The sequence below is a fragment of the Saccopteryx leptura genome, chromosome 2 (genome assembly GCF_036850995.1).
Source record: "Saccopteryx leptura isolate mSacLep1 chromosome 2, mSacLep1_pri_phased_curated, whole genome shotgun sequence".
NCBI lineage: Eukaryota > Metazoa > Chordata > Mammalia > Chiroptera > Emballonuridae > Saccopteryx > Saccopteryx leptura.
In genome coordinates this window covers 342,195,227-342,220,283 of record NC_089504.1, presented here as the reverse complement: position 1 = coordinate 342,220,283, position 25,057 = coordinate 342,195,227, and positions in this window count along the sequence as shown.

The window sequence follows — 25,057 nt, the reverse complement described above, 5'->3', positions numbered from 1 at the left end:
CTCCCACTGTTCCCCCAAATATGTCACATGCTCAATTTCAACTCTGTGCTAGGAGTATGAAAGATATAAAAATGAATAAATACATTGTTGGTCAAATAAGTTTGTAAATATAATGTATATGTTTGCTCGCTTGTGGTTTGCATTGGGTGTGGGGACAGGCTGTAAGCAGGCAGGGTCGTTATAGCCTAAAGCTTAGTTTTAAGACTAAGCTTTTGCCCACACCTTTTTCTTCATTTTTAGAGAGGAGAGAGAGAGAGAGAGACAGAAAGGGAGAGAGAGGAGAGAGAGAAGGGGGGAGGAGCTGGAAGCATCAACTCCCATATGTGCCTTGACCAGGCAAGCCCAGGGTTTCGAACCGGCGACCTCAGCATTTCCAGGTCAACGCTTTATCCACTGCGCCACCACAGGTCAGGCTTGCCCACACCCTTGACTGTTGCATGATATGGGGTGGTGCACTCTCATGAGGAATTCCACTATGCCTCAGATAAGTGACTTTGTATCAGAGACGTCCTTGTTTGTATATTGGTTAAAGGTTTTGATTTCTACACTATAAAATAGGGCAGAGGAACCCGTGCAGGAGGAGAGCAGAGAAAGGCCACCTGGAGGAGAGGAGAAGCAGCCAAGATGGCTGAGTGCTGAAGGAGAAGCCAGTTTGTGCAGAGTTTGTGCAGAGAGGAGGAGATGGGGAACAGAGGTGAATAAGGCTTGTGAGGTAGAAAGCTTTGATTCTAGGAAACTCAGATAAGTCAGTGGCTTTGGGAACCCTGAATGGAAAGGGAAGTGTTTTCCCACTGTGTGTATTTCTTGCCTGCAGGGTGCAAGCTAGGATTAAAGCTAATGGCCCACCAGTTCTTAGCTCCGTTGTTTCATTACCATCTGTCCGAATCAAATGCGAAGCTGCATGGGCCAGGCAGCTGTGATGGTGGCCGCTGCTACTGGCTTTACATACATCTTCCCTGCCTTCTGTCTCCTTACTACCAGGTAGATAAACTATGCATACTAATAGCTAATATCATGCTTTTAAAAATTCTGCAGTATCTTTTACTCAGGGATTATCCTGCCTATCCTTTAAGATAGGGAGTCTAATTTTGTTCATAGTGGTAACCTAAGGAGTTCTAAATGTTTTTCCAGACTCTCTTTCAGCTAGGGTGACAATGTGAAAAAATTTTGGCCAGTAAATTGTACATGGAAATCCCTGGGTGGGGCTTCAGGAAAAACTTGCTAAAGAGGGCCAACCCAGAGGGCACATGCCCTTTTGTCTTATCACCCTTCTTCACTGTGGAATGTGGAGCCACTGCCAGGAGGTGTGGCAGCCAGTATTTGAGCATAAGAATGATAACCTCATTCTCTGATGGCAAAGCAGAAAGCTAGATGGGCTCAGAGTCCCCGATGGCCTCATGCAATCCGGATATAACCAGAGATTGTCCACCCCACAGGGACTGCCAACCTCCAGCTTCTGGCTACATCAAATACCCACTACATTTGGGTTTCTGCTACATGCAGTACTGACTCGTTTGGTGAGATTTGTAAAATTTATCTAACTTGAAATTCCCAACAGTGAAAAATGGCCCCAGAATGAAATCACATTGTATCAAGCCTTAGTATGTAATGAGCTTATGTTTATGAGGGGCTTTGTCACATGTAGAAACAGTAGACCAGTGGTAGTCAACCTGGTCCCTACCACCCACTAGTGGGCGTTCCAGCTTTCATGGTGGGCGGTAGTGGAGCAATCAAAGTATTCAATATAAATAAAAATATAGATTTAACTATAGTAAGTTGTTTTATAAAGATTTATTCTGCCAAACTTAGCAAAAATCCGACATAAAGTACTTGGTAAGTAATTATTATTATATGCTTTAACTTGCTGTAACTCTGCTTTATAAATTTTATAAAGTAAAGTTACTTCCCTACTTTATAAATCACCATTACTGTGGAACCGGTGGGTGGTTAGAAAATTTTACTACTAACAGAGATACAAAAGTGGGTGGTAGGTATAAAAAGGTTGACTACCCCTGCAGTAGAGAAAGACAGATCGGTTGTCCAGGTCAATTAAGGGTGCCACTCCTATTTTCTGAGAAAGGAAACCTCACTTGGGAAAAGCTGTGGAAAGAGATGAGTAAGTTAATGGGCTGGAGAAGATGCTGGATATGTCATTCAGGGACTACGTGAGTTCTGCACTGATAGGCCCGTCAGGACCAAAACACTTCACTCAATTAAGATAAAATATGGTCAGATTAGATGGAGGGAAAACCCAGGTGTTAAAATGCAGAGATTAGAACAGATGTCAGTCTGCACTGTGTCATCCTTACAGAACTTTCCTATAAACCACAGTTTCCCAAAGAGGGGCACATGATCCCCAGTGGTGCACTAGACCAGGGGTCCCCAAATTTTTTACACAGGGGGCCAGTTCACTGTCCCTCAGACCGTTGGAGGGCCAAACTATAAAAAAAAACTATGAACAAATCCCTATGCACACTGCACATATCTTATTTTAAAGTAAGAAAACAAAACGAGAACAAATACAATATTTAAAATAAAGAACAAGTAAATTTAAATCAACAAACTGACCAGTATTTCAATAGGAACTATGGGCCTGCTTTTAGCTAACGGGATGGTCAATATGCTCCTCTCACTGACCACCAATGAAAGAGGTGCCCCTTCCGGAAGTGCAGCGGGGGGCTGGATAAATGGCCTCAGGGGGCCGCATGCGGCCCGTGGGCCGTAGTTTGGGGACCCCTGCACTAGACAATGTGTGGTGGTCCACACTACTTAATATTGGAGCTCATGCTGAGAAAGTTCTCTTTCCAATTCTTTTTTTACATTGTCTATTCCTTGAATAGTTATTGTGTGCTTTTATACACATTTCAATAGAGTGTGATTTTCCCACCTCTGGCCCTATTTACTCCTTTTTTGAGGCAACCATTCTTACTAGTTTCTTGTGTATTTTTCCAGACATGTTTTATGCACTTGCAAACACATAAATTTATATAGCCTCTTTTAAAAAATTATTGGAAGCATGCTATACACTGTTTCTTTGTACCTTGCTTATTTTACTTTACATATTAGTGAGTTCCACCTGGTACATATAGAGCTAATACATCATGTGGCTGGTACGTAATTCACCTGGTTCCCTGCCTCATCCTACTCCATTGTATGGCTGATACATAATTTACCTGGTCTCCTATTGATGGACTTATCTGATTCCAACCTCTTTCTCTTTCTCTTTCTCTTTCTCTTTCTCTTTCTCTTTCTCTTTCTCTTTCTCTTTCTCTTTCTTTCTCTTTCTCTTTCTCTTTTCCTTCCTTCCTTCCTTCCTTCCTTCCTTCCTTCCTTCCTTCCTTCCTTCCTTCCTTCCTTCCTTCCTTTTTTCTCTCTCTCTCTTTTTTTTTTTGTATTTTTCCAAAGTTAGAAGTGGGGAGGCAGTCAGACAGACTCCTGCATGCGCCCAACAGTGATCCACCTGGCATGCCCACCAGGGGGCGATGCTCTATCCATCTGGGGCGTTGCTCTGTTGCAGCCAGAGCCATTCTAGTGCCTGAGGTGGAGGCCATAGAGCCATCCTCAGTGCTCAGGCCAACTTTGCACCAATGGAGCCTTGGCTGCTGGAGGGGAAGAGAGAGAGAGAGAGGAAGGAGAAGGGGAGGGGTGGAGAAGCAGATGGGTGCTTCTCCTGTGTGCCCTGGCCAGGAATTGAACCTGGGACTTCCACACACCAACTGACGCTCTACCACTGAGCCAACCAGCCAGGGCCTCTTTCTTTTCCTTCTTTCCTTCCTTCCTTCCTTCCTTCCTTCCTTCCTTCCTTCCTTCCTTCCTTCCTTCCTTCCTTCCTTCCTTCCTTCCTTTCCCTCTCTTGCTCTCTCCCTCCATCCCTTCCTTTCTTTCTTTTAGAGAGGAGAGAGAGAGAGAGAGAGAGAGAAGAGAGGGATGAGCAGGAGCATCACCTCCCATATATGCCTCGACCAGGCAAACCCAGGGTTTTGAACTGGTGGCCGCATTATTCTAGGTCTTTGCTTTATCCACCGTACCATGGCAGGTTGGCTCCAACCACTTTCTATTGTGAAAATTTTTGCATTAAATATTCTTGTAACTATTATCATTTTAATATATTAATCCATTCATTTAACAAATATTTATTGAGCATCTACTATTCACCAAGCCAGCTGTAGGCAATGGGGGTAGCTCAGTGAATACAACAGACCTTGCATCATAGAGCTGCCGTAGAATAAGTCCCTAGAAGTGGTTCAGGCTTTCCTCAATCCTTCCGAAGAAATCAAGGAGAAAGTCTCACTTTGGTGAGAAAGTCACACTTTAGTGCCAAATGTCTTTAATACCTCTCTAACTCTTGGTAATCTCTTTAAGATAGAGAGTGTTAGTCTCAGGTTTAGAGTCTTTTGTGGCCAAAGGGCCTACCTAGAGTTTAACGACAATGTTAGCTTTTTGTTGGATTTATTTTTACATAGCAAATGATACTGATGTTCCATCTAGAGTCAACATATGAGGGTTCTTTCAAAGTATGAAGGTTCCTTCCAAAATAATTTAAGTTTAAAAAAAGAGTTGATTTAAAAAATGTTAAGTAAATAATAACAAAGGAGGAATTTGGAGGTGGAAAAAATGCAGGAAGGTGATATTCTAATGATAGAGGTTAGGAAATTGCTGATGTAAACAAAGCCAGGAGAAAAGAGGAGGCCCTTTATCCTGAAATTGATGTTTATTTTTGTATCTTCACTCATCTGTGGTGTTGAAATGGTCTTGCATCCATATTTCTTCGTAGGAAGCTTATTTTTTTTGTTGTTTATTATTTGCTTGGTAATTCTGATGCTTAGATTTCACTGAGTTTTGGGTCATGAGAGGGTTTTTTTGTTTTGTTTTTAATAAACTCTTTCTAATTAGCAGGAGGTCAGCCCATTTTACTCAAACTGCAGCTGAAAAAAAGACCTTTGAATATGAAAGTGGGTCCTGACTGGTTGGCTCAGTGGCTAGAGTGTTGGCCTGGTGTGTGGACGTTCTGGGTTTGATTCCCTCTCAGGGCACACATGAGAAACGACCATCCGCTTCTCTTCCCCTCCCTCTCCCTCTTCTCTCTCTCTTCCCCTCTCTCAGCCAATGGCTTGATTGGTTTGAGCATCAGTCCCAAATGGGGGTTGTTGGGTGGATCCTGGTCGGGCGCATGCGAGAGTCTGTCTCTCAATCTCCCTCATCTTTTTTTTTTTTAAAAAAAAAAGAAAGAATCTCTTTCTTTTGAATTCCCCAGATGCCCTGGCCTCTTTGTCATTGCTGGAGATATTTGGAGCCGCCTCTGCCAGGGGCGTTCAGGCAGTACCCTTAGTCAGATTTTTCTAATCTGGCTGAGGCTTGCTCAATAATTCTCTTAAAATATAATATGATGAAACAACCAAACCCAAATAGGCATTAGAGGAGATTTCAAAGCCAGAACCTTCTGAACAATTCCCACAACCACCAGTGGGCTATAATCACCCACAGCTTGTTAGTTAAAGATACAAACAATTAGCTTGGTGGTTGCAAATATAAGTGCTTTTCTTACATGTGCTCTTTATGCCAAGTAGGTGGTAGTAAGTTGATAGCACTGCTTGTCAGCTGTGGTCAGAGGGTTGGGGGTGCCTCAAGACCACAGGCAGAGAACCTCTGTGATGGGAGAGAAGAGGGGCCAGAATCCAATGGAGGGCGTCATTTGGAGGTAGGGGCAGGCAGAACTGCAGGCACCACAGGGGCATCTGGGTGCTTGGAAAGTGAGAAACAACAAAAAGTAAGACTATCCATTAGCAGTTAAACCAGGGTTCCCAAACTTTTTACACAGGGGGCCAGTTCACTGTTTCTCAGACCGTTGGAGGGCCGGACTATAAAAAAAAACTATGAACAAATCCCTGTGCACACTGCACATATCTTATTTTAAAGTAAGAAAACAAAACGAGAACGAATACAATATTTAAAATAAAGAACAAGTAAATTTAAATCAACAAACTGACCAGTATTTCAATGGGAACTATGGGCCTGCTTTTGGCTAATGAGATGGTCAATGTCTGGTTCCATATTTGTCACTGCTAGCCGTAACAAGTGATATCACGTGCTTCCGGAGCTGTGATGTGTGCGTCCCACATCACCAGAAGTAGGACTGTACGTGACTGATGCCGCACTTTGTGGTGCCGCCACGTACTGTGCTCCTCTCACTGACCACCAATGAAAGAGGTGCCCCTTCTGGAAGTGCGGCGGGGCCGTATAAATGGCCTCAGAGGGCCGCATGTGGCCCGTGGGCCTGTAGTTTGGAGACCCCTGAGTTAAATCTTCAAGCTTTGAAATCTGGTAGAGTTTAACTGCAGATCATTAATTACTTAGGACCTACCACATACCAGGCATTGAGTTAAGTACCAATTCAGTGGTTCTCAAACTTTTTGGCTCACTCTTAAAGTTTCTGAGGACCCCCAAAGAGCTTTTGTTTCTGTAGATTATATCTGATGGTATGATGTTTAATGACCGGTTTTCTGGTGGGGGAATAAAATCCTGATTTGTAGCATTTGCCAATTCCCATGGTGTAAATATTTCCATTGTGGCCAATTTCAAGAATCCAACCTGATGAGGCCCTGGCCGGTTGGCTTAGTGGTAGAGCGTCGGCCTGGCGTGCAGGAATCCTGGGTTCGATTCCCGACCAGGGCACACAGGAGAAGCACCCATCTGCTTCTCCACCCCTCCCCCTCTCCTTCCTCTCTGTCTCTCTCTTCCCCTCCCGCAGCCAAGGCTCCATGGGAGCAAAAGATGGCCCGGACGCTGGGGATGGCTCCTTGGCCTCTGCCTCAGGTGCTAGAATGGCTCTGGTTGTAACAGAGCAACACCCCAGATGGGCAGAGCATCGCCCCCTGGTGGGCATGCCAGTTGGATCCTGGTCGGGCGCATGCGGGAGTCTGTCTGACTGCCTCCCCATTTCCAACTTCAGAAAAAAAAAAAAAATAATCCAACCTGATGAAATGTCAATTGTGAAGAGATAACTCTCCCAAGCCAGTTCAAGCTGACTTCAGCTCACTGCTGGAATATTTATTGATATTTAAGGTATGAGAAGTTAAAACAGAAAATTAAAAAATATGCATTCATTAAAAATGCTAAAAACAAACCTAACAAAAATCATGTTAATACAAATACTGTATTTTTCGCTCCATAGACGCATCCCCCCCAAAAAGTGGAGGGGAAAATGCCTGTGTGTCTTATGGAGCGAAAAATGTGGTATTTTATTAAATATATTAACACACCATTTGGTTCAGAATATTTTTTTCTTATTTTCCTCCTTAAAACCCTAGGTGTGTCTTATGGTCAGGTGCATCTTATGGAGCGAAAAATACAGTAATATTCTTTGTGAAAATAACTATATTTTCCAAAATAAAAATATTTAGTTAAAAAAGTGACTTTTAAAAATATATATGTTTGCAACTCCCTTTAATGTCTAGTTTAATTAAAGACAGCTGGATTCATACATCTGCATTCAATCTATTGTGATGTCACACACCATATGGTAAACACTGTAGAACAATAAAGGTAAATAATGTCTTACTTTTACTATGAAAATAGTTTGACCTCATGGACTCTCAGAAAGAGTCCTAGGGACTTCTAGGGGTCCCTGGACCACACTTTGAGGATTGCTTTACTAATGTGTTTAATTTTCCAAACAGCCCAAAGAGGTAGGTTTCTAATTATCCTGATTTTACAGATGGGGAAACTAAGGTATGGAGAAGTTAAGTAACTTACCCAAGAGTACTTAGCTAGAAAGTGGCAGTCAGAATTCAAACCAAATCAGTTTATAGAGATGGGATTGAGTTGGTGACTGTCACTTACTAAGTGTGTGATGTTGGGGAAAATCAGCCTCTCTGAGCTTGAAGCATTATCATTTCATTAGTCCAGTGGTTCTCAAAGTGTGCGCCAGGGCACACTGGTGTGCCCTAGAAGATTTCCAGGTGCGCCTGATGGTATTCCAGAGAAATATGTGCCTGTTGGGGACCAAAAAACCAACAGGGCTTTTGAAGTTTAGATTTTTGGGGGACAGAGGTGTGGGGAATTGGCTGTAAGCTGACAGTCTGCCCAACCCTGCACCTCACTTGCCTGATTAGGTTGCAAAAGGCTGTTAAGCTGTGGTGCTGGATTGTTTACATTACCCCCCATGTTCCCTGGAAAGACTGGAGGCAAGTTTCTTCTACCCTTTGTTTGGTGTAAAGTTAAGATGATATGTATGGTGGGGGGGTTTCTGCACTCAACACAATTAAGAGTTAAAAGAGAGGAATTCTTCAATGTACTGATGAGGAAATGAGAGTTTTCCTTTCAAATAGTTGCCCAAACATTGAAGAAATCGCTAGGACACATCAGGTTCATGTTTCTCATAAACATAAGAATGAAAAAACTTAACACACTTGCACTGGACCTGCCAAATTTACTAGATCTTACTAAGAAAGTATCTATATATATAAAAAGATAACTTTTTTGTTGTTTTAAAAAATTTATTAACCCCTCTTTTTTACAAATTCTAAAAAGCATAACTCAAAAAATGTAACATAAAAATGTTTTTTTAATGTCAGAATAAATTTAGTTTTGTCATATTTATTTCATTTAATTACCATAAAAGCACACTTGGACTTTATTTTTTTCTTTAATATTTGACTTAATTATTATAACATATTTCTCAGAAACTTGTATATAGTGCACCTACAATTATTTGTAGGATTTTAAATGCACCCCGACTTCAAAAAGTTTGGGAACCACTGCATTAGCCTGTTGTCATCCCCTAAATTGGATTAAACTTGACTTCCTTTCTGATGCGTTCTTTATCTGTGTGTCCTTAGCATTCTCTCTTTTTTTCTGCTCGCATAGTACTGTATCCTATGCTACTGTGGTATTGTTTAATCATTCTTATTGTATTGAACACTCGATGAGGGCAGACACCACATCTCCCTTGATTATAATTGTTTCATTGGGGTCTGGAACAGAGTGCTGGAAAATCTTTGCTGAAGAAAGAAATGAATAAATAAATGCAGAGACATTTTGTGTGAAGGCAGGATACAATCCATCCTACCCAGAATTCTCTGTGGCCCCAGGGATGGGGAGAGGAACAAGGATGGGAGAGGAGAAGGGGGTTATGGTGCACTTGTACATACTTGCCCAAGCCTGTTGCATCATTATAATCGCAGAATTAATCACAGACTAAGAAAAACCTCCTCCTAAATTCTGCAAAGCATTCTGATCATCCCCTTTTTGTCTGGAGTTACTTACAGTCAATATGCCTAGTACTTGGCACTCAGACACTCAGTTTAGTAGTCCTTCCAGACATTCTTTACCTTTCTAGAAAATTCTGCATCTCCCCCTGTGCTGCTGAGGGGTAGGATTAGGGAACTTTCTGCGTTTTCCTTCATATTCTGGACTTTGTATAATATCAGCAACTTCCCTACCCTTTTTTAGAACAGCTAAACCTTTTATCTCATCTCCTCTAGAAAGGGTCAGGCACGGAAGAATGGAGTTGTTCTTGCTCCAGTGTCTCACACAATTTGGTGCCTAATTAATGGTTGTACTTCTGAGGCTGGGGACCCTGGGGAGAAAGTGGCCTGGCAGCAGGTGAAGACAGTTAGATGGAGCCCATTTCACTGGGCTAGAGCCTCTCAGCTTCCTCTTTCACTCTGTCTTCGGTCCTTTCCAGCAGTGACCTTCTAGGATTCTCAGAAGCCCCTGAAGAGAAGTGTGATTGTGGGGGAGGGAGAGAGACAGCGCAGAAACAATCAACCAGGATTCTGCCTGGAAGGTCATGAGGCTGACCTCCAGCACCAGAAACCTTTAAGAAGCAGCGAAAAGGAACTGAGAAATCAGCCAGAAGTCAGCTCAGCATGGAGTTCCTGGAATTCTGCTTTGTGTGTAAGCTACCAGCAGCAGCCAAGGCACCTCTGACTAACAGGAGATGAGAATGGGAAGTGAGAGGGTGGGTGGAGAGGCAGCTACGCTGACAGCTCTCCCAGGCACTGCCAGCCCGGCATAGACAGCTCCAGGGTCCCTCTGGGAGCTGACCCAGGCTGCCTGCCTGCTGTGCAGGAGGCGGGGCAAAGCAGTCAGGTTCCTTCCCACCCAGGACCAAGCTTTCTGCCCACCTGGTCTGGAGCAGGCAACTGAACTGAGGCTGTTATCTCTAGAAGGCCATCTTTAAAACATGACTCTTACATGGGAAGGAACCCTTGACTCTAGGACCATTTCTATGATTTGGTAGTTGTCATCTTGGAAGGCTGTCCTGGCCCAGGGGCCTGAGGGGTTTCAGTAGGGGAGTGGAGGAGGAGGGAGCAGGAACAGCAGTGGAGTAGGAGTGGGGGTAGTTCTTAAGGAATAGGTACAGTTGGGATCAAAGCAATGCCCACCAGAGGTTGCAGACAAAAGCAAGGATCCCATTTCCTCCCTCTACCCAACATTAGTGCAGGTATCATCTCGCTAAAATAAAAATCAAGGGTAGCCTTGGTTTTTATTATGTCTTCTCACATGCTGTCACAAGAGTCATTCACCTACCTGTCTCCCATTGAACCTGCGAGCTCCCAGAAGACAGAAGGTTGGGTTGTACTCACCTCTGTATCCTGTGTCCAGCACTGGGCCTGGCACACAGGGAAGGCTCAGTAGGTATCACTGAATGAATGAATGAATGAATGAATGAATGAATGAAAGAATAAAGCCACAAACATGAAGCCTATGGTCAAAGGTGAGATGTTGCGAGGAGGCAGTGCAGCCAGGAGGAGCTAAAAGCAAAGGCAGATAGGGGAGGAGGGGTGGATGCATGTGTCTGCTGCTACTTACATTGTTTTAGGGGTTTAGAGCAGCTACCTCCTCCTCCTTCTCCTCCCCTTTCCCACAGCAGCCCTGGTCTCTAAACGCTCAGATAAGGTAGTTAATCCATCCATTCAACAAATATTTATTGAGCGCCTGCTGTGACAAGCCCTGAGTTCTGTGTAATCCGGAGGGAGACCTACACATTGCCTGCCTTCAGGGAGCTCCCAGTCTAGTGTTAGTAAATAAGTAATTATAATGAGCTGTGACAAGTTCTGTGACCTGGTAGGTCTCATAGAGCTAGGGTGACTGTATAATTTATTATCCTAATTGGGACACTTTTGAGAGTTAAAGTGATAGTTGCAGGTTGAGCTCCCCAGGAAGCAGTTTCTGAGAATGGGATGCACATGCAGAAAGTTTATACGGTGTGCTTTGGGCATCGGTACCTGTTGAAAGGAAGGGACAGAAGCCAGACTGGGGAGAGGGAGAAGCTGAGGTGTGACACAGTCTCCATGAAGGCCTCAGTCAAGCTCGCAGGGGCCAGAGCTGAGATGGCCCTGCAGCCTCATCTCCAGTTGGGCGAGGGGGCCTGGCTGTTTACCTGCATGTTGATCACTCATTGGATACTGGCTGCCTCTGGAGGGGGGTGTGAGCTTGGGTGAGGCTGTTTTCTTCTATCTCCAAAGAGGGCTGACAGGTGAAGGCGTCTTCTTCTGGCAGCATTCCTGACAGCTGGGGGTTGGGTGGTGCCTCATGGATCCACCACTGGGGCACTGATGACAACTGTGGGCAGACTAGACGTAAGCCAGGCTGTCCCTGGTGCTCACAGTAGGGCAGCTGCTGGGTCTCTGGGCTAGAACCAGTGGTGGGATTCAAATAATTTAACAACCGGTTCTCTGCCCTAATGATGGTTTTAAGAATAAAAAACCAATATATGGAAAGGTAGTTTATTATTTCATGCATTTAATACTTAAATAAGAACAATAAAAAGGTGCACAAAACTAGATTATGATATAAGAAACTTTTAAAATATTAATAAAAAATATTAAATAATACCTGACAAAAAAACAATAAAACTGTTATTTAAGCTATTTCCATATTGTTTCTTGATTGGTATCTTCACTTGCAATTTTTTTCATCTATGAACGGAATGAACATTACTAGGGGCGCTTAGAATATGCTGTTGCACAGGTGAACGTTAAAAACAGTAAGGAATGTAAATTTTGATTTCCACATTGAGTGGCTGCCCAGGTGCCCATCTTAGAGAGAACCCTGATGACAAATGCCAGTTTAACAATTGGTTTGCCAAACTCAACAAAAAATTAGGTATCGGTTCTGCCAAACTGGTGTGAACTGGCTGAATCCCACCGCTGGCTGGAACCCTGGGTCATAGAACTCTGGGCAAAGGAACAAACTCAGGGCTTGTTCAATTGGCAACCTTTTCATCGATAGTGCACCTCTCTTCCCTCACCTGTTTCCTTTGCTTTTTAGGACCATTGTGTCTTTCGCATGCATGACTCCTTTCACTTTGTGCTTATCCTATCATTTAATCGGTGGTGAGGTGGGTGTAATTATCATTCTCATCCCAACATCCAATCTATCAGGGCATCCTTTCACCGTTACCTCCAAAGTGGAGTCTCAAACCGTTTACTTTCTCCATCTTTACCACCTCCACCCTCTTGCAAACCACCACCACCTCTGTCCTAACTGTTGACATGAATTTGGTTGTGAACCAAAGGAGCCAATAGCATGACACTGATGAAAATACAGGTGACAATGTGAATAACAAAAAAGAACACTGAAGGAGCCCCAAGTAGAACAATCTTCAGGGAGGCCCAAAACACATTTGATCTGAAAAAATCAGCACATGACCTGAGCATTGAGGATATGCTCTCTTAAGACTAAATCAAGAGGCAGGAGGTACAGTGGTTAGCAGCATGGCCACTGAGGCCAGAGTGCCTGGGTTTGTGTAACCACAGGTCAGCTTCTTGATTTTTCTGTCTCAGTTTCCTTCTCTGTAAGACAAGGTGATGATAGCAGACTGTTATATAGGGTTGTTAGGAGAAGTAATGAGTCACATGGGTAAGACATTTAGAACAGTGTTAGGGGCACACGGGAAGTGCTCTACCGGGGTTAGCTAGTGGTATTACTCTATGAACTGCTATCTTGGTCCCCATTCAGCATGGCAGATGTGGCTATTAGTGTTTCTTCTGGTCCCCATCTTCCTTCTGTTCCTGTCTCTTAACACTCTCTACCAAATTACTATAGAGTCATGTATCCATTCAACAAATATTTCTTGAGTGCCTGTGGGTATAACAGGCACTGAACTCTTGTTTTATTCTTCCACACCCCACAAGTCCTTGAGCTGGTGGTCAGGCTGCCCTGGGTTTGCTCTTGCTAGAGATGGGAGGTTCTGTCCCCTGTCATTTCTTGTTGATGCTCAGGATCACCCAGATGAAAAGCCAGCTCCCTGGGGCTCAGCTACCACCGTCCTCCCTTTGGGACCTTCAGCTGTTGGCTGAGAGTGAGCATCATGAATGACCCTGTGGGTCCTTTCTCTTGGCCTCAAAAGGGTTCAGTGGGAAAGGAGGCCTTTGCAGCACGGAACTTGCTCTCTCACATGGCTGCAATCTCCACATGGTTCTGACCTTGGCTGTGGCCTTGTGTACTCCTGGCCTGTGCCTTCTCTTCTTGGATGTCCCTCCCAATCTCAGCAAGGCCCCCGGAAGGAATGGGGGAGGATTAAACCAGAAAGAGCAGGGGACAGAGCAAGTGGAAGAAAGAAGTGAGGCCAAGTGAGAAGAGGGGTTGAAAGGGCAGAAGGATGAAAGGCTACTGCTGCTGAATTAGTGCATTTGATGCCTTGATTCACATACTAGCCTTATGAGGTCAGGACTGTTATCACCCCCATTTCAAAAGGTAGGAGTCTGAGGCAAAGACAGCTTATGAAACTTGCCCAAAGCCTTATGGTTCATACGTGGCCGAGCTGGGATTTAAACTCAAAAGTGCTCTGGAAATGGAAGGGTACAAAAGTCCCAAAGGGACATCCTGAGGACAGGCACCTGGCATGTAGCTGGTAGGCAATGAATGTGTTGAATGGATGGTGGAGCAGGGGGTAGGGCCTGGTGGCTATGGATTGGCTCTTTACACAGATCTCTGGTGTCTGTTGGCACTGACCAGTGAAGCATCTGATGCGCCCTGCCTAGTAATTCCTCAGCCATTTTGGCCAGAGGGACACCTGGGTTTAGCAGTTGTGTGTCAGCTCTGCCTCTACCACCTGTGTGAGGAGGAGATGGCTATTGTGTGGGCACAACTTGACACTGGTCACATCCTACCACTGGGACCAGAGGCAAGGCACCTAGCCTCAGTTTTCTCCATCACAAAAGAGGACTAGTCCATCATGTGGGGTTGTGGAGATGAAATTGCACAGGGGACGAGCCCTGCCCAGGCAAGGAGGCAATAAATGGACGCTGTTATCATTATGGCCTCTGGTCACTAGCTCTACTGCGCTGATGGCTGAGGGGTCTTTACGATTGGCAAAGCCCTTTCTGCTCCCATCTCAGGCTCACTTGGATCCCCTTAGCAGATGGGCAGGCACTGCAAAACCTTCCTCTCTGTTTCACAGAGAAGCCCAGGAGGGCAGAGAGGAGGAGGAGGTCCTGCTGAGGTCTGTAGGGGGCCCGTGGGCGTGTCAGGAAGAACAGGCCTCCTCTGGGTCCTGGAGCCAAGTGTGGCCTGCATGCCCAACCCTCTTCCCTCAGCCACGGAGCCCATCAGCACGGCTGGGATCTGTTGGCCCGTATCTGGTCCCCATGTTCCTTTCCAGCAAGAGCCTGACCTCGTCCACTTGGAGAAAAACAGGAAGCTGGGCTCTGCCAGGAATCGGAGCACACCCTTCCTCAGTCCTGGGCTGTGAGGACACTGCGATGGTGGGGGGCTCGGGGGCAGGACACGGGCCAGGCTGCGGGATAGGGGCTCTGCAGGCCAAGCCAAGGTGGCCTGGGCCTCGCCACCTTGCCAAGGAGTTTGACTTCATAGGCTGGGTCTGCTCTGGCCTGGCCTTGCCGCACCCCCCAGGGGCCAATAGGAATCAGCAAGGTGGGGGGTCGGGAGGAGGAACTCCTGGCCTTTCTCTCCTGTGTGGGGACAGAATTCTGGGGCACCACAGCCACATAAGACTTTTGCTTGTGGACTCCTTCCTTCATAAAAAGTATTTAAAAGTATATTATACAGCTGCATTGATATAAAGATGAATATAATCCAAGCTGGATTCATGATTATATAGTCATTATTAATTTATTCAATTTATCTTCTGATTTTAAAGGAAATTAAAATAAAAACATTTGCATGGGCCCCTAAAACTTTCATGGGCCCTGTGCCTCAAGGATAAGCCTGCTTTGCGGAGGAAGCTCCCAGCGCTTTCCCGTCCCACAGGGGCTGTGTCCCGCACCCATGGCCATCTAGCACGAGGATTAGCACCAGACATTCGAGGGGAAAGCCTGGCTCATTCTAGAAATACAACCGCACTGAGCCTCAGCTTCCTCTCTTGTGGAATGAAAGCATCTGTCTCCTGGTGCTCTTACGAGATGATCCTATAAAAATAGTCTAGCCCAGAGCCTGCCCTGAAGGGTCCCTCTAGTTTTCACAGCCTATGTGAGCCTCAGAGCCCTGGAGACCACAACAGCTGCCAGGTACCAACCGTGGTGTTTGGGGACATCTCCAGAGTTCCTACATCTTTAATATTTTTGTACTCCCTCGTCTGTCTCTCTTGGACCCTTCAGAGTCAGACCCAAGGCACCAATGAGCTAATAAATCATGTGGGTCCGGCTCACAAACCACCCATCACTTCATCAGTCCTCACAACACCCCCATGAGGAGTATCTTATTTATTTATTTAATTATTTTAGAGAGAGGAGCGGGAACATCAACTCATAGTAGTTGCTTCTCGTATGTGCCTTGACTGGGCAAGCCTGGGGTTTTGAACCGGTGCCTTCAACATTCCAGGTCGATGCTGTATCCACTGTGCCACCACAGGTCATGTAGGAGTGTCGTAAGTGATTTTTCACCCTGCTGGCTCTGAGAAGATACCATCAGTGTGGGTATGCTCCTTGTCCCAGGTCACACAGCTCAAAGGGACAGAGTTGGGACAAGAGTTTAGATCTGAAACCCCAAGATGTTCATGCCAACCAGGGTTGGCTCTTGTGATAGGCCAGGTGACAAGGACTGCAGTGACTGTGGAAGGGCTGAGGACGTTGCTGGGATATGTTGGCAGGGGAGTCATAGTGCAGCAGGTCTCTACCGTTCCCCACAGACGTCCCTGAGGGTTGGACTCTGTCTGTGCCCTGCTGGGTGCCCTGCACTCCCCTCTCTACCTTCCTGCTTCTCCTCACAAGCTGTTTCCTTCCTGGCCACAGAGTGTGGGCGTCTCCTGGGTGCAGAGCTTAGGGAAGAATGTGGCTTAAGAGAACAGCCACTATTTTATGTCAGAGTTTAGAGTCATCTTTAATTTTAAACGTTTTATTGGAAAACAATTTACTATTTTTATTTATTGTTTTTACAGAGACAGAGAGAGAGTCAGAGAGAGGGACAGACAGGGACAGACAGACAGGAATGGAGAGAGATGAGAAGCATCAATCATCAGTTTTTCGTTGAGACACCTTAGTTGTTCATTGATTGCTTTCTCATATGTGCCTTGACTGCGGGCCTTCAGCAGACCGAGTAACCCCTTGCTCAAGCCAGTGACCTTGGGTCCAAGCTGGTGAGCTTTGCTCAAACCAGATGAGCCTGCGCTCAAGCTGGCAACCTCGGGATCTCGAACCTGAGTCCTTCCGCATCCCAGTCTGATGCTCTATCCACTGCTCCACCGCCTGGTCAGGCAATTTACTATTTCTTTTTTTCTTTTTCTTTTCTTTTCTTTTTTTTTTAACAGAGAGAGGGATAGGGACAGACAGACAGGAACGGAGAGAGATGAGAAGCATCAATCATCAGTTTTTTGTGGTGACACCTTAGTTGTTCATTGATTGCTTTCTTATATGTGCCTTGACCGCGGGCCTTCAGCAGACCGAGTAACCCCTTGCTCAAGCCAGCGACCTTGGGTCCAAGCTGGTGAACTTTTACTCAAACCAGATGAGCCTGCGCCCAAGCTGGCGACCTCGGGGTCTCGAACCTGGGTCCTCTGCATCCCAGTCCAACGCTCTAGCCACTGTGCCACCGCCTGGTCAGGCCAATTTATTATTTTTAAATATACATAATCTCACAAATAGAAATATACTGAAAGCTGGTATTCATGTTAGACTTCACTGAAGAAACCCTGAGGAAGAAGTCCCAGCCCACAAATATTGTTTAAGCACAAAAAGTAACTCCTATGTAGTGTCTAGAGAACTCTTTGAAAACCTGACGGAGACTGAATTTCCAGCTGGCGGGGATGACTTGGGTTAAGATTTTTATATTTGTGATGTTTCTGATTAAAACATTTCAGCTCCTCTGGCTGAATTAGGCCACTTTAGGCTCTCATTATTTTGGTATTTCCTAATAATCTGAGCTGGGATTGGGTAACAAAGTGCTCCTCAGCCCTGTACCCATGAGTCCCTGCGCTGGTGGTCTGAGATGCCTCTGGTCTAGCATCTCCTTTGCCAGAGGAGGATGAAAGGAAGAGTGAGGAAGAAAAGTCACCCAGCTAGTTGGTGCTGAGACTGACAGTGAATTCTCTTGCTGGGAGATGGTCTTTTTTAAATTCCAAGATGGGAAGTAGTCTTTTTTTTTGGTATTTTTCTGAAGTGAGAAGCAGGGAAGAGGCCGACAGACTCCCACATGCCCCGACAGGAGTCCACCTGGCATGCCCACCAGGGGCTCGGCCCCTCTGGGGCGTTGCTCCGATTGCACTGCAATCATAGCCATTCTAGCGCCTGAGGCAAAGGCCATGGAGCTATCTTCAGCACCCAGGCCAACTTTGTTCCAATGGAGCCTTGGCTGTGGGAGGGGAAGAGAGAGATAGAGAGAAAAGAGAAGAGGAAGGGTGGAGAAGCAGATGGGCACTTCTCCTATGTGCCCTGGCTGGGAATCAAACCTGGGACTTCCACATGCTGGGTCAATGCTCTACTGCTGAGCCAACCAGCCAGGCTGGGAAGTAGTCTTTTAACGACCCAAATCTAATCATGTCACTGCTCTGCCTGAAATCCTCTGGCTCACCCAACAGAGGGAGAGGCTGGCAGCCTACCCAGACCCCTCCCCAGCCCAGCAGGGTGAGCCATCACCCACTCCAACCCACCCCCACCCCCACCCCCACCCCTGAGACCTGGCTGGTATGTCCTCCAGTCTGGCTTTCTCACTTTCGCCACTCTGGTTGAAGCAGGTCCTGCTGCCGTTACTCCCCATCCCAGCCTCCTGTTGGCCTCCTTTACAGCCTTCTGTGTCTAGAAATGACCCTTTTATGTGCATGAATGATTAAGAAGAGTCTTTGAATAGAGCCCCACTTGGTTGTAAGCTCCCTGAGGGTGGGACCTTGTCCTGTCCTGCTCACCACTCCACGCCCAGTGCCCAGCCCACAGGAGGCACCCAGGAAATGTGTGTTGAAGTCATTGCTTCACTGAAGCATACTGTAGTAATCCATAATAACGACTTCATCAAACATGTACTGGAAGACAGCTTAGGGGTCTCATGGACTGGGGTTTGTGTTCCATCTCAGGTTTGCCCTCTTCAAAGTGCAGATAATAATTGTACCTGGCTCACTGGGCAACTGTGGAGAAAATGAGGCAATGCTCAGAAACACCTGGTGGGGCAGAGCACACACTCAGCAAACGCCGCTGCTGTGATGAGAATTCCCTCTGGTGACAGGAATGGGTGAGGGTGAAGGCCCAGGATCTATTGCACAAGATCCCACAACTTTGTGTAAACGGTGGACATTCATCACCACAACCTAAGCGGTTCCACCCCTTGTTGGCTTTGTCTGATTTAGAATGGTATTACTGTCATGGTTCCCAGACTTAGCTGTGTATTGAAATCAAAGGGGAGTTTTAAAAAAATCCTAATGCCTGAGCCCTGGTCAGGTAGTTCAGTTGGTTAGAGCAGTGGTTGGCAAACTCATCAGTCAACAAAGCCAAATATCAACAGTACAACGATTGAAATTTCTTTTGAGAGCCAGATTTTTTTAAACTTAAACTATATAGGTAGGTACATTCTTTATCGAGGTAGCGCCCGCACGTGGTATTTTGTGGAAGAGCCACACTCAAGGGGCCAAAGAGCTGCATGTGGCTTGCGAGCCACAGTTTGCCAACCAGGGGTAGAGCATTGTAATGATACACCAGATTGCAAGTTTGATCCCTGGTCAAGGCACATACAAGAATCAACCAGTCAATGCATAAATACATAGAACAACAAAAATTGTTGTTTTTCTCCCTCTCTGCCTCTTCTCTAATCAGTCAGTAAATTTTAAAAATTAAAAAAAAATCCTAATGCCTGAATTCAGTCCCAGAGATACTGATGTAATTATATAATTATTCTGGGGTGTGGCTTGGACATCAGGGCTTTTAAATAACCCAGGTAATTCTACAGGGTGGCCAAGGGTGAGAACTACTCCAGATGTGACTTCAGGGGCCTCCTAACTTCTCACCACTTTCTTTCTACCTGCCTGAAATTTATTTGACACAGCACAAAAGCTTTCATGGCACATAAAAGAGAAATGACTTAAAGAGCAAAGAACAATTGAACAGAGACATAGCTGAATCTCTTTCCCACATGTGCTCCATCAGTCAGCTGTCAGATTCTTGTCTGCCTTCCTAGCCAGAAGGGGATTAGAGCAGAGGGACTGGGTCCTGGGAGTGGGAAGGGAAAGGGAGATAGGCCCTGGGGTCTGGAGACCCATGTCCTAACCTCAGATTTGCCACTCTGTCAATATGGACAATTCGCCCCTCGCCCTCATCCTGAGTCTCAGTTCCCCCTCCATAAAATGACATTCCTTTGACAGCCAGCATCCCAGAGCTAGGACCAATTCCACAAGCCCCAAGAACCAGCCTGCCAGCGATCCTAAAACCTGCGCATCCATGCAGCTCCCCTGGACTCTAGCTTGCTCTGCTTTCTAAAATTTACTTGTTTAACACAACTGAGTTATTATAAAGCTTAATTCCCAGAAGACACCACTGTACTTTTAAGGTTATGAAACAACTCAAAGTAAATTTATGAGGTGTTGACAAGTAGAGGTCGTGAGGGATCAGCTTTTTACTGCATACACAAGAATCTTCTATAATCAGCTGGAAGCTTGTTGGCAGTTAGATGTTGCCTAAGAGTAAAAATACTTCCTCTTTTGAGTAGGTCACTGTGGAGCCACTGTAATACTTTTTTAATAGAAGCTATTTAAAGGGAACTGTGTTATTGTTCCTGTGGTCTCTAATTAATTGACGAGATTTTATAGTTATTGGAAGAAAGAAAATGGAAATTCCAAGAAAGAGACAGGAACTTTATAAAGCACTATTCATGAGAGATACAGGGGTGAGTAGGGGTGAGGTAAGGGAATGTCTTGGGACCAGCCCGAAGGGTGGGCCCAGGAAGGTATCTCTGGGCAACCGCTTTTGGCTTTCAGATTTTATTCCAAGGTCAGGGCTGTGGGCCTTCCAGCTATGAAGCCCAATCCAGTCCCGACGGTTGCACAAATCACAACCATCTAGTGCCAGCCCAATCAGGCCCATGTCCAACTTTTTCAAATGTTAGAACTTGCACATTTGAGGTCAAACTCCGTTGGACACAGAGAGAAAGGGTATTCGGGAAAGAACAGACTTTTTCCAGAAACTCTCTGGCACCCATCCCCCTCCGCCCCAATTCAGAGATGGGATCACATTCAAAAAGCAAGGCAGCCCTGGCCGGTTGGCTCAGTGGTAGAGCGTCGGCCTGGCGTGCAGAAGTCCCGGTTTCGATTCCCGGCCAGGGCACACAGGAGAAGCGCCCATCTGCTTCTCCACCCCTCCCCCTCTTCTTCCTCTCTGTCTCTCTCTTCCCCTCGCGCAGCGAGGCTCCATTGGAGCAAAGATGGCCTGGACGCTGGGGATGGCTCCTTGGCCTCTGCCCCAGGCGCTGGAGTGGCTCTGGGCACAACAGAGCGACGCCCCGGAGGGGCAGAGCATCACCCCCGATGGGCGTGCCGGGTAGATCCCGGTCGGGCGCATGCGGGAGTCTGTCTGTCTCTCCCCATTTCCAGCTTCAGATAAATACAAAAAAACAAACAAAAAACAAACAAACAAAAAGCAAGGCAACCTCATGAAGACTGCTCAGATGCCCCAGGAGAACTTTCTAGATGAAATCCACTCAATGACTTCAAAATATGCATTAGCTGAGTCTCCTCTTGCCTAACACTAGGTCAGATGCTTAAATCAGAGTTGGCAGATAAGTAAACCTGACATTATCTCTGTCCTCTCCCTGAGAAAGAATTGAACAATTCTGTGTTCCAGACACTGTGAATTCAGACTGGGGACTGAGAGGTGCAGAAATACCCATATTCTGGAGGGGTTCACAGTCCTTGAAAGTCAGACAACAGATCTGGCTTGACTAACCTGCTGCCCTGGGACTGGACCCCAACTGGACAATGGATTCTGGTTCTGAGTTCCTCTCACAATAATCCTTAGGCTCTCATATCCCACTGGCTGCCTGATGGGCCATCTGGTAGACCCAACCTCCAAATAATAACTTATCTTGATTACTGAGGCTTTTTTGGCACCTCCTGAAATTTTGCTCTTGAAGCAAATGCCTAACTCATCTAACCCTAATTGAGGCCCGGACTGACCTCTGACTGATGGCCACACATACACAAGCAGCTGCAGGCCAGAGGAGTGAGTGCTTGGAACCAAGCCCCGTGAGACTTGACTGGGACATTTGAGTAATAGGGGAAGTGTTTCCCAAAGTGTTCTGTGAAACATCAATCCTGTGCAGTGCTCGTCCAAAAAGAAAAGATTTTGTGGACAAGTATGTTTGGGAAACGTTGCATACTCTAGCTTCCCTGTTAGATATTTACAATGGACATATGTACCCTGAAGGTTCTCAGACTCCTGCATGCAGAAACATTACTTTTCTAGCCTGTGTCTACTTCGCTGGGTCAGCTCAGGCAAGTTTATCAATGTTTGTTAAAGTGAAATGGGAGGACCCTTATCTCAGAATCTTTTGGGGGTACTTGTCAGATATAGAGCCCCAGACCTGCTGCAGACTTTCTGAGTCAGAGTCTCTGGAACCAGGAGCTGGGACTCTGCTTTGAACAAGCTCCCAGTATCAATATGTGATGCATGGTCAAGCTGAGAACTCAGATAAATCTTCCCAAGCCTTGGCTTTTTCTCAGAATGTTGTAAAGATAAAGACATAAACTTGCCTGACCAGGTGGTGGCGCAGTGGATAGAGCGTCAGACTGGGATATGAAGGACCCAGGTTCAAGACCCCGAGGTTGCCAGCTTGAGCACAGGCTCATCTGGTTTGAGCAAAAGCTCACCAGCTTGGACCTAAGGTTGCTGGCTCGAGCCAGGGGTTACTCGGTCTGCTGAAGGCCCGCGGTCAAGGCACATATGAGAAAGCAATCAATGAACAACTAAGGTGTCGCAATGTGTGAAGAAAAACTAATGATTGATGCTTCTCATCTCACTGTTCCTGTCTGTCTGTCCCTATCTATCCCTCTCTCTGACTCTCTCTCTGTCTCTGTAAAAAAAAAAAAAAAAAAGACATAAACTTGACCAAAGTATTAGTCAAAAAGAAATGTTGTCACTTCCTAATTCATTCTGTGAGGCCATATTACCCTGATAAACAAAACCAGGCAAAGTCATCACAAGAAGAGAAAACTACAGACCAATAAATATGTAGTGACTAGAAATGCAAAACTTCTCAACAAAATACTAGCAAACCAAATCCAGCAACGTATCAAAAGGATTATACACTATGACCAAGTAAGATTTGTTGATTTGTCCCCGAAATGCAAAGTTGATTTGGTATCCAAAAATCTTTTTCTTTTTTCTTTTTAGTGAGTGAGAGAGACAGACAGACAGACAGATAAGAAGGGAGAGAGATGAGAAGCATCAATTCTTTGTTGCAACATCTTAGTTGTTTATCAATTGCTTTCTCATATGTGCCTTGATGGGGGGGGGGGCTCCAGCAGAGCGAGTGACCCCTTGCTCAAGCCAGCAACCTTGGGCTCAAACCAATGACCTTAGACTCAAGTCAGCAACCATGGGTCATGTCTATGACCCCATGCTCAAGCCAGTGACCTCGTGCTCAAGCTGGATGAGCCTGTGCTCAAGCTGGTGACTTTGGGGTTTTGAACCTAGGTCCTCAACATCCCAGGCCGACGATCTATCTGCTGCACCACCACCTGGTCAAGCCAAAAAAATCTATGAATATAATATACCATATCAACATAATAAAAAGCAAAAACCCTATTATTATCTCAATAAATATGAAAGAAACATTTAACAAAATCCAACATCTCGTTATGCCAAAAACACTCCAACTAAGAATAGTAAAGAACTTCCTCAATTTGATTAAGGGCATTTAACCACAGTTAACACATTTAATGGTGACAGATGGAATAATTTTAGACCAGGAAGAAAGAAACAGGGATATCTACTCTTGTCACCTTTATTTAATACAGTATTGTACTTAGCAAAGAGCAGAATGATAGTTGCTGGAGGCTGGGAAAAGGAAAAAGGGGTAGTTGTTCAATGGGTATAAAGTTTCAGTTATGCAAGATGAATAAATTCTAGAGATCTTCTGTACAACGTAGTGATTATGGCTAACAATACTGTATTGTGCACCTTAAAATTTTTTTAAGAGGGTTGATCTTATGTTAACAGCTCTTACCATCAAAACCAAAAACAAACTAAAAGGGTGTGAAGAAACCTTTTGGAGGTGATAGTATATGGTTTCACAGGTATATGTATATGTACAAATTCATCAAATTATATACATAAAGTATCTGCTGTTTTTTATGTATAAATTATACCCTAATAAAGCTGTTTTTTTAAAACAAAACGAAACATAGAATTGGAGGATCTAGCCAGAGCAATTAGGAAAGAAAAAGAAAATAAAAAGCATCCAGATTGGAAAGAAAGCAGTAAAACTATGTAGCTCAGAGGACATGACATTTTATATAGAAAATCCTAAGGAAGCCTGACCAGGCGGTGGCACAGTGGATAGAGCGTCCACCTGGGATGCTGAGGACCCAGGTTTGAAACCCCAAGGTTGCCAGTTTGAGTATGGGCTCACCAACTTGAGCAGGGAGTCACTGGCTCAGCTAAGCACCCCCCCGCCCCCTCCCCCCCGCCCCCCCCCGCCCCCCCCCCCCCCCCCCCCCCCGCCATCAAGGCACGTATGAGAAAGCAATCAATGGACAACTACGGAACCGCAACTACAAGTTGATGCTTCTCATCTCTCTCCCTTCTTGTCTGTCTGTCTGTTTCTTTCTAAATTTAGCAAGAAAATCCTAAGGAATCCATTAAGAAACTATTAGAACTTTTTTTTTTTTTCTTTACAGAGACAGAGAGAGGGATAGACAGGGACAGACAGACAGGAATGGAGAGATGAGAAGCATCAATCATTAGTTTTTCTTTTTTTTTTTTTTTTCTTTTTTTTCCCCTGCATTTTTCTGAAGCTGGAAACGGGGAGAGACAGCCAGACAGACTCCCGCATGCGCCCAACCGGGATCCACCCGGCACGCCCACCAGGGGGCGATGCTCTGCCCCTCCGGGGCGTCGCTCTGCCGCGACCAGAGCCACTCCAGCGCCTGGGGCAGCGGCCAAGGAGCCATCCCCAGCGCCCCGGCCATCCCCGCTCCAATGGAGCCCCTGCTGCGGGAGGGGAAGAGACAGACAGAGAGGAAGGGGGGGTGGAGAAGCAAATGGGCGCCTCTCCCATGTGCCCTGGCCAGGAATCGAACCCGGGTCCCCCGCACGCCAGGCCGACGCTCTACTGCTGAGCCAACCGGCCAGGGCCAATCATTAGTTTTTCGTTGCGCGTTGCAACAACTTAGTTGTTCACTGATTGCTTTCTCATATGTGCCTTGACCGCAGGCCTTCAGCAGACCGAGTAACCTCTTGCTTGAGCCAGCGACCTTGGTCACAAGCTGGTGAGCTTTTGCTCAGACCAGATGATCCTGCGCTCAAGCTGGCGACCTCGGGGTCTCGAACCTGGGTCTTCTGCATCCCAGTCCGATGCTCTATCCACTGTGCCACCGCCTGGTCAGGCGAGAAACTATTAGAACTAATAAGCAAGCAAATACGGTGAGGTTGCAGGATATAAAAAAATTAGTTGTACT